Source organism: Macrobrachium rosenbergii, chromosome 16 (assembly GCF_040412425.1).
Source record: "Macrobrachium rosenbergii isolate ZJJX-2024 chromosome 16, ASM4041242v1, whole genome shotgun sequence".
Taxonomy (NCBI): Eukaryota; Metazoa; Arthropoda; class Malacostraca; order Decapoda; family Palaemonidae; genus Macrobrachium; species Macrobrachium rosenbergii.
Window position 1 is genome coordinate 7,786,226 of NC_089756.1, and position 17,817 is coordinate 7,804,042.

Below are 17,817 nucleotides of genomic sequence, written 5' to 3' on the forward strand. Positions count from 1 at the left end.
CTTTCTCACCTTCCAAGGTCGTCATCAGCCTTCCTGGGCTCTCTCCTTACTGGTTCGCGAAAAAGAAAGAGAGAGAGAGAGAGAGAGAGAGAGAGAGAGAGAGAGAGAGAGAGAGAGAGAGAGAGAGAGAGAGAGAGAGAGAGAATTATAATCATATCAACTGATGCTATTCAATATACTACCATTTCATATTATGTCTTAGCCTTTATTTATATATAACAGTTTCATGAGAGAGAGAGAGAGAGAGAGAGAGAGAGAGAGAGAGAGAGAGAGAGAGAGAGAGAGAGAGAGAGAGAGAATAACTCATTGCAACCACCTGTTTTCAATCTTCAAAAATATAATCTACTGTTATCATCATTATCACCATTATCACTATTAAATTTAAAGATCGAATATCATTAGGCTCCCACTGAATAAAACCTCCTTTTATAAGAAGACAGAAGATCGAACAGCATTAGGCACCCACTGAATAAAAAGCATTTGCGAAAATAGAGAAGATCGGACATTATTAGGTTCCCACTGAATAAAAACCCGTTCTACGAAAAGAGAGAAGATCGCACATTATTAGTTTCCCACTGAATAAAAACCCCATTTACGAAAAGAGAAAATATCGAAAATGATTAGTTTCCCACTGAATAAAAACCCCATTTATGAAAAGAGAGATATCGTACATTATTGGTTTCTCACTGAATGAAAACCCCATTTACGTAAAGAGAGAAGATCGAACATTATTAGGTTCCACTGAATAAAAACCACTTTTACGAAAAGAGAGAAGATCAAACATTGTTAGGTTTCCACTGAATAAAAACCCCGTTTACGAAATGAGAAAATATTGAAAATTATTAGTTTCCCACTGAATAAAAACCCCACTTATGAAAAGAGAGAAGATCGAACATTATTAGGTCCCCACTGAATAAAAAGCCCATTTGAGAAAAGAGAGAAGATCGAACATTATTAGGTTCCCACTGAATAAAAACCCCATTTACGAAAAGAGAGAATATCGAACGTTATTAGTTTCCACTGAATAAAAACCCCATTCACGAAAAGACAGAAGATCGAAAATTATTAGTTTTGCATTGAATAAAAACCCTATTTACGAAAAGCGAGAAGATCGAACATTATTAGGCTTCCACTGAATAAAAAACCCTTTTAGGAAAAGAGAGAATAACTAACATTATTAGGTTCCCACTGAATAAAAACCCCATTTACGAAAGGAGAGAAGATCCAATATTATTAGTTTCTCACTGAATAAAAACCACAGTTACGGAAAGAGAAAAGATCGAACGTTATTAGTTTCCCATTGAATAAAACCCCATTTACGAAAAGAGAGATGATCGAACATTATTAGGTCCCCACTGAATAAAAACCCCATTTACGAAAAAAGAGAAGATCAAAAATAATTAGTTTCCCACTGATTAAAAACCCTATTTACGAAAAGAGAGAATATCGAACATTATTGCGTTTCCCATTGAATAAATTCTCCTTTTATGAAAAGAGAGAATATCGAACATTATTAGTTTCCCACTGAATAAAAAACCCTTCGTATGAAAAGAGAGAAAATTGGATATTATCAAGCTCCCACTGGATAAAAACCCCATTTACGAAAACAGAGAAGATCGAACATTATTAGGTTTCCACTGAATAAAAACCCCTTTTACGAAAAGAGAGAATAACTAACATTACTAGGTTCCCGCTGAATAAAAACTCCATTTACGAAAAGAGAGAATATCGAACATTATTAGTTTCGACTGGATAAAAACCCCATTCACAAAAAGACAGAAGATCGAAAATCATTAGTTTCCCATTGAATAAAAAACCCATTTACGAAAAGAGACAAGATCGAACATTATTAGGTTTCCACTGAATAAAACCTCCTTTTACGAGAAGAGAAAAGATCGAACATTATTAGGTTCCCACTGAATAAAACCCCCATTTACGAAAAGACAGAAGATCGAACATTATTAGTTTCCACTGAACAAAAACCCCATTTACGAAAAGAGAGAATATCGAACATTATTAGTTTCCCACTGAATAAAACCCACATTTACGAAAAGAGAGAAGATAGAAAATTATTAGTTTCCCATTGAATAAAAAATCCGTTTGCGAAAAGAGAGATGATCGAACATCATTAGGTTCCCACTGAATAAATCCCCATTTACAAAAAGAGAAAAGATCGAAAATTATTAGTTTCCCACTGAATAAAAACCCTAATTACGCAAATAGAGAATATCGAACATTATTAGTTTCCCACTGAATAAAAACCCTATTTATGAAAAGAGAGATGATCGGGTATCATCAAGCTCCCACTGAATAATAAAAATCCATTTATAAAAAGAGAAAACAAATGCTCCTGAAAATCCTTCTATCATTCCTTTCATGCAGAACATAATGAACAGCTCTCCTCAATATCAAATTTTTAAATTATGCATTTCGTATTACTAACACTTTTTTTTTTAGTTTTTATTAATTCTAGAGGTTCACGATACGGAATATTGGAAAAAAAGAACATGCAAATTGAATTGCATTGTAAAAGACCGTTCTTCTTCATTTGTTGTATGCTGCAAAACAAAGAATTTATTGCTAAAATGTATTAAGGCCAACGCAGGAGACCATCTGCTGACAGTGAGAGAGAGAGAGAGAGAGAGAGAGAGAGAGAGAGAGAGAAGTTGGAAATTAATTTAGAGAGAGAGAGAGAGAGAGAGAGAGAAGGGGGAGGGGATTTTATAGAGTGCCGTTCTTTATTGAGAGCAGTCGGGGGTGATATCAAGGTGGTTGTTTAATTCAATACTTCGCGAAGGATGATAGGATTACTGAAGTGTAAAATTTCCTTTTAATCTGACAAGTCAGGTGTAAGGCGATTACAACACTTAAACCGTATATCCGTACACTTAAACCGTATATCCGTATATGTAAGTTTGTGTGCGTGTATATATATATATATATATATATATATATATATATATATATATATATATATATATATATATATATATATATATATATATATATATTTCTGACTCACTTCAGGATCGAACCCAGGTCTTTCAGTTGAAAGGCAAGGGCGCGGCCCACTAGACCATACAAGTCTATAAGAAGTGGGAACCTGAGAGCAACTGCACCCAAGGAATTACTTGACCAAGCTAACTGCTTGCATACCATGGAGTTTTCCCCAACTTCCCGACTCAGCAATGACCCAATTGACAGCATTTCATTCGAATTATCCTTTCTGAGTGAATAAGATAGAAATAATCAACACACAATCACGTGTGGAACAGAAATAAATTTCTGACTCACATCAGGATCGAACCCAGGTCTTTCAGTTGAAAGGCAAGGGCGCTGCCCACTAGGCCATACAAGTCTATAGGAATTTGGAACCTGAGAGCAACTGCACCCAAGGAATTTCCTGGGCAAGCTAACTGCTCGCATACCAGCGAGTTTTCCCCAACTTCCCAACTCAGCTGGTATGCAAGCAGTTAGCTTGCCCAGGTAATTCCTTGGGTGCAGTTGCTCTCAGGTTCCAACTTTTTATAGACTTGTATGGCCTAGTAGGCAGCGCCCTTGCCTTCAACTGAAAGACCTGGGTTCGATCCTGATGTGAGTCAGAAATTTATTTCTGTTCCACACGATTGTGTGTTGATTATATATATATATATATATATATATATATATATATATATATATATATATATATATATATATATATATAATATATATATATATATATATATATATATATATATATATATATATATATATATATAGCCTATATATATAAATTTCCAACTCCTTCTCTCTCTCTCTCTCTCTCTCTCTCTCTCTCTCTCTCTCTCTCTCTCTCTCTCTCTCTCTCTCTGTCAGTAGGTGGTCTCCTAGGTTGGTCTCAATACATTTCAGCAATAAATTTTTGTGTCGCAGCATTCAACAAATTAAACTGGAAAGATATTTTACAATGCGCTTCAATTTATTGTTGCTTTTTACCACTATCCGGTAAAATGAATAAGAACTAAAAAGTGTTCTTAACACGAAATGCATAATTTAAAATAAAAAAATGTTGATATATATATATATATATATATATATATATATATATATATATATATATATATATATATATATATATATATTACTAAAAAATCGCAGTAGATGCACGCGAAAGTACTTGTTCAAAATCCGGGTTTTCAATCCCCTTCTGACGTGGATTTTATAATGTGTGTGTATGTGTGTGTGTGCTTAAAAGATCACAGTAGATGCACGCGACTTCAGTATATAAGCGAATACCACAGGAAAATGACAGGCAGAAGTTCAGTACCAGGCGCTTTCACGTGTTGTTTATTCACGCATCGTCGGGGCACAAATGAGACACAGTTGAAAAGAAGGTTACAAGGTATAAAAGAACAATAATACCAGATGGTTAATTGTCAAAGAGTAATAAACAAAAAGATAATCCAGGATAATCCGGGATCACGCGGTCACAAACTAAAACCACATACTTAAGCATAAGAGATACGGAATCTTACCCATTCAAAATCCAAAACATGTATAAAAATGAATACTAATTTTGTTGCTTATATCTATCAACAACTTTTTTTATTATGAAGGCATCAAGTTTAAACAAACCAAGACTTAAATTCAGAACACTTCCATTATTTGGCTTGATAAAACAAGATTCGATGATATTCCATTTAACTGTGTTGTTGCACGGGACTCAAGAACTTGCTTCCCTCCAGTTAACAGGATGATCTAAATCTCTCATATGTACGAATAATGCATTCGATATTTGGCAAGTACTCACAGAATACTGGTGTTGTTCGATTCGTTGTGAAAGTGATTTTCCAGTTTGTCCGTAATGTATTTTATCACATTTTTTACAAGGAATTTCATAGATGCAGCCAGAAACATCTTTAGGAGAATTTTTTATTACTAAACTCTTAACGTTAAAATTACTGACAACAACATTTATGTTGAAAAGCTTTAAAATTCTAGGAATTTCTAAAAACCTTTCATCATACGGTAATTTGAAAATATTATGCTTACTAAATTCAACTTTGTTATCTGTTAAATAAAACGTTTTCCTGATTCTTTTCCATGCCACATCCACAAAAGTCCTTGGGTATTTAAGTTTCAAAGCAGTATCATAAATAGTTTTAATCTCAGCGTCAATAAACTGAGGGCTACAAACGCGCAAAGCCCTTAAGAACGTCCCAGAAAAGACAGAGAATTTAACATTTTTATGATGATCGGAACAATAATGAACAAAAGAGGCAATGTTAGTTGATTTTCGAAAGACTGAAAAGGTGAAATTTCAATCATGTCTATGGACAGTTACATCAAGAAATTCAAATTACAATTTTTCTTCCTCCACGGTAAATTTTATAGAAGGGACTAAATTATTTAGCTCGACCAGAAATTCCTGGAGATTTTCGTGAACTGGCCAAATACAGAAAATATCATCCACATACCTAAATCATATAACTTTTTGGGGCAAAATTCTTAGTAAGAATTTTGTCTCAAAAAATTCCATGTAAATATTGCTAAGGTCAGGAGATAAGGGATTATTCATAACCATGCCGATCTTTTGTACAAAAAATTCCCCACTAACACAAAATTTACTATCTCTGATACATAACCTTATAAGATTAGTGAGGCTTGCCACAGGTAAAGGAATATCACAACTTTCTCAATCTTCCTCCAAAAGTTCAAGTAAATCATCTACACGCACTTTTGTAAACAAAGAGACGACATCAAAAATCATAAATATAATATATATATATATATATATATATATATATATATATATATATATATATATATATATATATGTATGTTTATAAATATATATGGAATATATATATATATATATATATATATATATATATATATATATATATATATATATATATATATATATATATATATATTATATATATATATATATATATTTATATTATATATATATATATATATATATATATATATATATATATATATATATATATATATATATATATATATATATAGAGCCTCGATGGCTAGGTCGGTAGAGCAGCAGCCACGGACTTCATAGAGGTCTGTGGTGCAGGTCCAAATCCGCAGCCAACCGGTCAGAGGCAGACACTTTGCTATCCATGTAGACACCCCGGGATTATATATGTAATCAATGGATAGGTTTGCTGAAAGCAAATGGGTGTTACAGACTAATACACACACAAACAAAGCCACTCCAACATCTTCTAAAAACATAACAGACACCTCACACGTCTCGAACTGTCGACCTAACCGCTCAATTCTCCTCGCTGCTGGGAGAAAGGGAGCTGGGGATCTGGTACGATACATGTACACATGCGCTACCGGGGTCTAAGCGATGTCAGGCAGGGCAGCCAATCGAGGCTATGATCTACCTCAACACCAAATCAAAGTCCTTCAAAAGAAGGCATCGCGCTTACCCCATATAAAAATGGGAAAAAGCACGTTAAACGAAGAAGAAGAAGAGGAAATATATATATATACAGTATATATATATATATATATATATATATATATATATATATATATATATATATATATATATATATATATATATATATATATATATATATATAAATATATATATATAAAAACATTAACACATATATATATATACCAAGTGAATAAAAAATTTAAACAAAAATTAATACCAAACCAATGACGGAAAATATCTCCTCCAATTTCAGTTAGGCAACGACGAATAAAAACGGGAAATTCATTTCAACGAGACGAAGAAACAAACAGCCACCCCGCCCCTAAAAAAATCCGAAAAGGAGCTTCTAAACGATGCCGTCTCTGTGATTACCAGAGATTCCTTCTTCCGCAGACGAGAGACTATATACACAGTCTTGGCATTACTCCCAGAAAAACATCCCGAGGTAAAGAAATTAAGACTTGATTACTTGCTCCCGAGAAAACAGCCATTGCTTTTTTTTTTTTTAGGAATGCATCTGCTGCCGACTACAGTCCCTCGAGATCTTGGAAGAGATGGGCGTTTGGGGGTGGGGTGGGGGGGGGGGGGAAGGTGTTAGAGAAGGGGAGGTGTTGGGGAGGGGCAGGGAGTGTTGAGAAAGGGATGTTGAGGAGGTGGTACACACTCACACTCACACACACACACACACACACACACACACACACACACACACATATATACACATATATATATATATATATATATATATATATATATATATATATATATATATATATATATATATATATATATACTGTGTATTAGATGAACCAAAAAGTAGGTGGACAACAGATGATAACATTTATTTTGAGATTACATATACAGTTATATTAACTAATGCAATTAAATTTTTTATAAAAAATTATTACATTTACAATTAAATTTTACTGTGTACAATAATACAATACAAAGGCACTGAAAATGTTATTAATGTAGGTTCTTAAAATGCCGTCCATCACAATTCACAGCTTTGAAGTTTCCCTTTGATGCCTCGACAACCATTTTTGCACCAGTCGTTTTGTGTATTAATTTCTTGAAATGCATCTCTGATGTCATTTTTCAAATCACCAACACTTTGTGGTTTTCAGCTGTAAACTTTGTGCTTGAGTACTCCCCAAAAGAACATTGGGGTAAATTCAGGTGAACGTGCTGGCCAGTCAATTGGTCCTCTTCGCTTGGGCCAATCCATTTTTCGGAAAATGTTTCATCGAGATGCTCATGGACTGCGCTTGAATAATGTGGAGGGGTCCCATCTTGTCGGAAATAATGGTCATGTGAATTACCCTGCTGTTGTAACTGTGGAACACCTTGATTCATTAGAATTTCGAGACACATCGCCTGTGACTGTTCCATAAAAAAAAAAATTGGTCCTAAAACATCAGAACTCGAAACACCACTCCAAACAATGGCACAAGGCTGGTTTAGTTGTTGCTCTAATGTTAAATGCATGTTTTAACTATACCAGTAAACACAATTATGTCTGTTAACATGACCGGATAATTTGAGAGAAGCTTCATCGGAACATCATCCAATAAGCCATAATGTTTCAACCGAATAGATTTCAGAATTTGTATAACAGAGGTTTGTGAAATGCTCAATTCTGCTGAGGCTCTTCTGGTGGACTTTTCAGGACTGTGACAAAATGCTTCGGCAACTAGTTGCTCTGTGCAAACTGTTTTGGTCGACCAGTTTTTGGGGTATTACAAATGTTTCAACCCGTTTTTTTCTAATGGTTTCAGCATTTTGAGAATTCCAATACCCTTTTAACACCCATTTTCTTGCATCAGTTTTTAAATTATTTGCCATTATGGTTTATATGAAAAAAAAGATCAAATTTAAATAATTTGGTTATAAAAATTAATATAACACAAACACCATAGTTATCGTAAATACCACCGGTATTAGTGTAACCCTAACAGAGACCCTATTCCACCTACTGTCCACCTACTTTTGGTTCACCCTGTATATATATATATATATATATATATATATATATATATATATATATATATATATATATATATATATATATATATATATGTATATATATATATATATATATATATATATATATATATATATATATATATATATATACATATACACACATATATATATGTATATGTGTATATATATAATGTATATATATACACATCTATATATATACATCAGGACAGGGTGACAAGAAGGTCAATAGGTAAAATTTACTTACCGACGCGTTTCCTGACAACTTAGTTACATCTTCAAGGCTAAAAGAGAAAAACAAAAAAATTAAAAATACAGGGAATAAAATAATGACCATACGATTCTCAACAAACTAAAAGTATGCAATAAAACAAGACAATTCCCACTAAGCACCTGCTATACTAAAAGTTGAAAACAGAATGACGTGAAAGGCAGAGGACAGCGGCGAAGAAAACATTTCAAGATAGATACAGTTGGATGGAGGAGGTGTGCACGTGAGTTCAATTTGGGCACTAACTGCTTCATAAATAATAATGATTCTAAAATGGGCAGTTTGTGTAAACAGCTAGTTTGGCCCAAAGTTGAGAAATCAGTATAATTAATATTCGTATCACAAATTTTTGAGTGATTCTGTGTTGGACAATCTGCAACCTGTGCGATGATCCAACGTAAGTTCCCAAATTACGTTTAGGGCAATTATATTTATAGACAACATATCTGCATATGACCAGTTTCATGTTGAGTCGTTATTTACTATCGTCCCAGTTGCAGAAACTATTGGGATTATTTTAGATAAAATTTTTATTGAACCCAGTGACACCTATTTTAACTATGACCGATATCATCTCAAGAATTATTGAGTTAGCAGTGCTGGACATCGTTTTTATTTTTAATGATTGTTTATATAAACAGGTTGATGGGAAGGCAATGGGATCACCTCTTGGTCTCACGTTCTCCAACATTCTGATGTGCTCCCTGGAGGAGAACGTGTTGGAGAATTGCCCCCGTAGCTTTTATCCTCTTGTATACAAACGGTTTGTTGACTAAACCTTTGTTCTTTTTAAATCGGCTTTTTATGCACATCAGTTCCTCTCACACATTAATGAAATACATCCTAACATTATGTTCACATTAGAAAGGGAGGAAAATGATCAGTTACCATTCTTGGATGTTTTGGTACCTCGACACAATGATAGTTGTAACACCTGTTTTTAGGAATAAAAACTTTTACTGGTCTGGCTTCGAATTTTTATAATGCGCGATTATTTTTATTTTAATCTCAATTCAATTATTTTTACTCCTCTTCATAGAGCTTATGCTTTAACCTCCTCTTGGGACTATTGTCATAAAGAAGTAATGTTCTTGCCTAAATATTTTTCCGATAACTGGTTTCCATCCCATGTTTTCTTTAAACATTGTAAGAATTTCCTTAATAAGAAACTATCCAACCCTCCGGCTATCAGTACAGTACCTCGCAAGAAACTTTATGCCAGTTTTCCTTATGTCCATGATGACAAATTTAGACGTAATTTTAAGTCTGCAACTGAAAAACATTTTAACATGCTACAGATTATTCTAATCCCAAAAAACCAACACAATAGGGTCATTATTTAAATTCGAGGGCACAATCTGCCCACTTATGCAATCCTCAGTTCTGTATAAATATACTTGCCCTAAATGTAATTTGGGAACTTACGTTGGATCAACAAAACGATTTCTTAAAGTCAGAGCAGATTCTCATACAGGTGTTAGTCATCGTACAGGTTCCAGATTGTCCGATCCAAAATCATTCAAATATTTGTAATTCGAATATTAATTGTACTGACTTCTCTGTTTTGGGCCAAACTAGCTGTTTACACGAACCACCCATTTTACAATCATTATTATTTATGAAGCAGTTAGTGCCCAAATTGAACTCACACACCTCCTCCATCCAAATGTATCTATCTTGAAATGTTTTCTTTGCCGCTTTCCTTTCCCTTCCACGTCATTATGTTCTCATCTTTTAGTATATCAGGTGTTTAGTGGGAATTGTCTTTTTTTACTGCATATTTTTAGTTTGTTGCGAATCGTATTGTCATTATTTTTATTCCATGTATTTTTAATTTGTTTGTTTTTCTCTTTTAGCCTTGAAGATGTAACTAAGTTGTCTGGAAACGCGTCGGCAAATAAAAGTTGCACAACTGTCTTGATATCTACTTTGGCTTGCTTGCTCCAACATCTCCAGTCATATGCATATATATATATATATATATATATATATATATATATATATATATATATATATATATATATATGTGTGTGTGTGTGTGTGTGTGTGTGTGTATGTGTAGATATATATATATATATATATATATATATATATATATATATATATATATATATATATATATATATATATATAGTATATATATATATATATATATATATATATATATATATATATATATATATATATATATATATATATATATATATATATATATGTATAGAGAGAGAGAGAGAGAGAGAGAGAGAGAGAGAGAGAGAGAGAGAGAGAGAGAGAGAGAGAGAGAGAGGGCTCAAATATTTTTGAACTTAGCACATTAAGAAGAGCCTTTCCCTTCACAGACTCATTTTGCCTGATCATTAGCAGGTGTGTTCACAAATATATGCCGATCTTTGCATGGCAGTATGAGATTTCCATTTAATAAAAAAAAATCATCTTGATGCTGAAAATTGTGCATATATCTTCAGTCCTCTGTTAATCTCCACGAGATCATGATGTTACTCCCGAGGAAATCTCAGTACAGTTTAAAATCTAACATGATATTTTCAACACAAATCTCGAGGCGTCCACTTTAAATATTCTTGTCCAACAAATTTATGGCTGTATGAAATTTTCTCTTATTTACGTGACCTTCAACTTAACCAAATGACCTCTGGTCAGTGTGAAATCACATTTGACTTGGTGCCCAAAAATATACGATATACCTAATTTAAACACATAATAAAAATAAGAAAAAGTTAACAAGGAAAAAATGTTTGCCCTTGAATTGATTAATGACCTAGGGTCAAGATCAAAGCGTTTGTCTGATGTTAAGTTTGCCTAATTAGAACTAGCAGAGTTATCGAGAAAATATTAAAATTTTAATCTCGGGAAGACGGGCAAACAAACAGACAGAAAGGCTTACAAATACGACATACGAACTGTGATTACTGAGGCAAACCCGTACTTAAATCAGGCTTGACCCTGAAAAATACTAGGAATTGACGACCCACGTTATATACCGCCATTGTCATGTTTTATTATTATTATTATTATTATGGAAACAAACAAAAACTTCTTTCAGTTTTCTTCTGAAGATGGAAAGAGAAACCCACAAGATTCTTGTGTATAATTTGTTTACTGGTAAATGTTTACATATTAATTTGATCTCGAGCACTTTCAGGTCCTAACTGTGACCCTTTTTCAAGAGATGAGGTAGTCAGGCTGGTTCAAGTCCCAGCAATCTTCTGGAACTTCTCCCTGTGCTGTCATTTATATCATGGCTGTCCTGGTTTCCATTCTCTTGAGAGTTGTTAATCTCCTCCTGTCGGTTTGATATCCTGATCTGATGGTCAGTGGTATTAAACCTTGTGGTATGTGAGTAGTCACCATCGGTCTGTTGGGCAGGAGACCTAACCTCCAGGTCAGAAGGGTCGATCTTAGCTTCTTTTAATATTAAAGATCGGCTTATGGGATCTTCTGAGGTAAATCTTTTGTTTCCTTCTATCACTTTAATCTGTCTGATGAGTGCCCCTTCCACTACCCTCCTATGACTGATGTTATTGCTTTTGTATATAAGCCTACTGTTTTTAAAATCCATCCTATGGTCCTTTTCCCAACAATGCCTAGCTATAGCACTCCCCTGTGAGTTGAGTTGTACTGCCCTCCTGTGTTCTTGGATTCTAGTCCTTATTCCCCTACCTGTTTCACCCACAGTTTGTCTCACAATTGTTGCAATTAATTATGTATACTCCCCCTACATCATCTGCATTACTATCTTCTCCTTCCAATTTATTTTTACATACTTTGTTTTTTACGGTGTTGTCAAAGGTATACACAAATTTATATTTAATTTCTTTCATTTTTTATGTAATCTGTTTCATTTTAGGCATATAAGGGAGGGAAACTATTTTCTTGTTTTCTGTATTCCATCTCTCTGCATTTTCCCTGTAAAAAATCCTCCTAGCTTTGTTGAGTGCCCTTTTTCTGAACCATTCCGGGCATACTAATGTATCAAAGCTTTTATCAATGTAATTTATTTCTCTATCTATCTTACAAGGGTCACACGTTCTCATTGCCCTGAGAAATAAACCTGTTAGAACACCCATTTTTATATCATGACTGTGAAGAGAGAAGAAATGAATATACGAGTTTGTGTGTGTGGGCTTTCTATATGTGCTGAATTCATATCCTATTTCTTTCCTTTCTATCAAGATGTCTAAAAAGGACAGTTTAATATCGTTACTTTTTTCTAGAGTGAATTGGATATTGTTATCAAAACTATTGAGTTCTTCTAGAAAAGTTTCTATTTCACTTTCATCACCCTGCAGAATGGTAAAAATATCATCCAAATATCTCCACCAACCTTTCTGTTTCAAGTTAGGGACATTAATATTAGGAACTAGAGTAGTCTCAAAATATTCCATATATATATATATATATATATATATATATATATATATATATATATATATATATATATATATATATATATATATATATATATAGCAAGTATTGGTGATAATGAGGACTCCATACCTACTCCATATTTCTGTTTGTATACTTGTCCCTCAAACGTAAAATAAGTATCACTAACACATAATTTGATCAACTCCAGGAAGACACTTATTGTTTGGATTGAAAATGCCCTCATTATGCTTAGTTTGTAAAAATTCTAAAACTTTATCTAAGGGGACATTCGTAAATAAAGCTACTACTTCAAAACTAACCATATGTCCCTTTATATTCTTGTTCTTAACTTTCTCTATGAAATCTACTGAATGTTTAACATGTGATTCTGAAAATTTACCAAAGTATATTCCTAGTTCTCCAGCTAACCACACAGCTAGGTTTTTGTTGGGAGATTTCATACTAGAAACAATAGGGCGTAGTGGGCAGCCATCCTTGTGTATTTTGGGGCTGCCATATATGTATGCAAGTTCAGATAGTTTACTTGAGAATAATTTATTGCATAGTGTGTCCTTCCCATTACCTAGTTTACTGATTATTTTCTTCACATTCTGGTTGAAGGTATTCTGAAGCTTTTGGACTGTGGGAGGATTCTCTATTTTAGCGTAGGTAGTTTCATCATCTAGTAGCCTGTACATTTTTTCCCTATATTCTGAACTATTCATGATAACAATGCTACCCCCTTGGTCAGCTTTCATAATTCTGATATCTTTGTAACTTTGTAACAAGTTATACACAAGAATCTTGTGGGTTTCCCTTTCCATTATTATTATTATTATGAATTGTCATATTTTATTATTATTATTATTATTATTATTATTATTATTATTATTATTATTATTATTATTATTATTATTATTATTTATGGAACAAGCCCGCCATAGGAGCCATTGACTTAAATTCCAGCTTCCAAAGAATATAGTGTCTATTATAAGGAAGTAACAGAAGGTTTAACAATATTGGCGTTGTTAATTCCTGGATCCTGAATAGTGCAATGAAGGTTTCTGAGTCAGGCAAAAGATCAAAACTCGTTGAGACAATTTTAACTTTCCTTCCACTCTCATCATGATGGCTTTTTCTGTTCAAATCCTTCAACTTGAGAAATGATGACCTTTATCAAAATTTTTAAAAAATAAATTATGATCTTTAAATTTTCTTACAAAATATATCTATGGCAGAAATCTCACAACTCACTTAGATTCGTATGTTTACCCACGTCGCCTCCAACTGATCACCACCGTCCTAACTGACAGAGTAACGTCATATTTCGATCAGGAGACTGATGTCGTTGTTGCATATATCAAGCCCTTTGAAGCCCACGCCCCCAGAGGGACAATGCAGTTATTCCTGATCTCGGAGACAAACGAAGTTTCCCCCAAAGCTGTCTCGTCAGGTTAAAGCTAAACTTCCATCCACAACTTGGATCAACTTGGGTCGAACTTAACAGATTCCGTCCGCGAAACCTCAACTAGTTCAGCTCTGAAAACTCATCAGTATTGTTGTGTTCTTTCTCGCGCGGTGCTGAATAATTCTGCTGTATGATATTCTTCAGTATTCTTCACTATTGACTCTTCTAAATGTCCAAAGCCGCAAGTGAAGGAATGAAATGGAATATAAGATTTAGGCCAAAGGCCAAGCACTGGGACCTATGTCATTGAGAGGAAATTGAGAGTTAAAGGTTTGGAAGGTGTAACAGGAGGAAAACCTCGCAGTTGCACTATGAATCAACTGTTAGGAGAGGGTGGAAAGCAAGATAGAAGAAAAGAGAATATGAATGGAGGTACAGTAAAAGGAACGAAAGGAGTTGCAGCTATGGGCCGCAAGGTTGTTGCAAAGAGCCTTAAGTAATGCCTGCAGTGAACCGCTTGAAGTGCACTGACTGCAATAACCCCCTACGAGAGGTTATTGCCGTCCTACGAGGAAGTAAAGGAATGGATGATATTCTGAATTTTGCTTTCATTGACGATAAGAAAAAGAACAGTACTGAGGTAGGTCACAATGGCACCAACTCACTGTCATATAAACATGATATTTATGACAATTTTACTAGGAAAGAAATACTATGACAATGTACACAACTAATGTTATAACGTCACGAAGATCACGGGACTAAGTGTAGTGCAAAAGCCACATTAATATAACAACAGGTATCGGTACCTGGCGTTTTCGTGCATTTAATCTACACTTCTTCAAGGTACTGAACCCTGAAAGCGATAGGGACTGGTGCCTTTCGTTATTTCCTTCTGGCTCTCGCAATACATAACTAAACTGAACTAATATATGAAAATACTGCAATAGGAATATACCAAACTAAATCAAATAAAAACAACAAAGGTGTTTGTACTTAAAGCCAAATTACATTACAATGGAAACCATCAAACAAGGTAACAGTCAGTCGCAATACCTTCTCCTTGACCTACTTTCTTTCTCTCTCTCTCTCTCTCTCTCTCTCTCTCTCTCTCTCTCTCTCTCTCTAAGGAAAGAGGAAGAACTACCTCACCATCTCCTTTATAACCTTCTAATTATCCCCCCGATGGGGAAGCACAACCCCTCCTTTGCGCCATCAACGAGGGAGAGCGCTGCGCAGAAATTGGATCAGCAAACATCCATTGCCCGGCAAAGTGGATTACCGTCTCCAGCATCCATCTACGGAGATCTAAACGACGAGTTTCCCAGTGAGTGTAATGTGCATGTTATTGTCTACGATGCATATATTTCCACTCCAAATAACTACTTTATTATTCCGTGGCCGTCCAAGGCTCTTGGACTGAATTATTATTATTATTATTATTATTATTATTATTATTATTATTATTATTATTATTATTATTATTATTATTTAGATGATGAACCCTATTCATATGGAAGAAGCCCACCACAGGGGCCATCGACTTGAAATTAAAGTTTCCAAAGTATACGGTAGTTCATTTGAAAGAAGTAAGAGAAGGTAATGGAAAATACAGAAAGAGGAGATGAGTTATTATGTAAACATAAATGAACAAATTGATAAATAATAAACAAATAAATAAAAATAAAAGTAAACTATTCAAATACAAGTTGAATTATACTTGGGTACTAATGCACTGCATCTTCCCTTGAACTTCTGAAGTTCAAGCGTTGAGCTGAATTTACTTCCAGTCTTTTTCGAACGATGTAGTCTTGCTTCTTCGAGTCTCTCAGTTTGTGTTTGTTGGCACCGATAAAAGTTAGCACCATCCTTAGCTTGATATATACATTAATTTATAAAGGACGAAATGAGAGATACGACGCTATACAGGTATACCACAGTTATGGAAAATACTAGACAATAAATCGCAACAGCAAAAACTTGATGTTGACAAAGTCTCTTATTAAACATGACCCTCAGTATACACATATGAATGTTTATGATTATTGCATGTGTAATGGCCTCGTCAGTTAAGAGACCAGCTGGTTCAAAAATAAAAACATGAAATTGGGCTGGAATGACTGACGGAAGGTGAGACTAACAAAGGAGGAGGACTGAAAAAACTATCAAAATACCTTAGTACTAATTTATTATATATACTAATTTATTATATATAGAAACTTACATTTTTACAAGTGAGTTCAGGTTCTAAGTGGCGAAAACACACGAAATGATCTTTCACACAAATAACAACATTTAAAACAAGTAAATGATTCAAACAATTTAAATAAATCAATAGAAAAACCTATCACACGAAATCATAACACAATAATATCAGAGCCATACACTGCTCGACACCACAATTATATTAATGTAATGAAAAATCATAATCAACACTACAATTAGGCAATCATACAGACAGCATAAACAATAACAATAATAACACAAATAGGCATCATAATAAATCATAAATAATAAAGCAGCAACATAAATATTGTTACCAGAGCCATACATTGCTCAACACCACAATTATAATAATTTAATGAAAAATCTTAATTAACACCAAAGTAGAACACAGAATAAACAGACAAATCAAGCCGTCGAAGTGACCATTTCCCACAGACTGCTGCTAGCAATGAAGAAGCCATTACACACAGAGACAAAGAGGTCCTCATCCTCCCGTCAAAGTCAAACAGGTACCACAGAACCAACAATGCTGCTACCAATGAAGAAGCCATTACACACACACGCAGACAAAGAGGTCCTCATGCTCCCGTCGAAGCCAAACAGGTATCATAGAGTCGTCCATGTTGCTGCCAATGAAGAAGCCATTACACATGCAGAGAGATGGAGAGGTTCTCATCCTCCCGTCAGTGTCAAACAGGTACCACAGAACCGTCCATTCTGCTACCAAAGAAAGAGCCATTACACACACACACACACACACACACACACACACACACACACACACACGACGAAGAGGTCCTCATCCTCCCGTTGAAGTCAAACAGGTACCACAGACCTGTCCATGCTGTTACCAATGAAGAAGCCATTACGCACACAGAGAGGCTGAGAGGCCCTCATCCTCCCGTCGAAGTCAAAAAGGTACCATAGACCCGTCCATGCTGCTGCCAATGAAGAAGCCATTACACACACACACACACACAGACGAAGAGGTCCTCATCCTCCCGTCGAAGTCAAACAGGTACCATAGACCCGTCCATGCTACTACCGATGAAGAAGCCATTACAC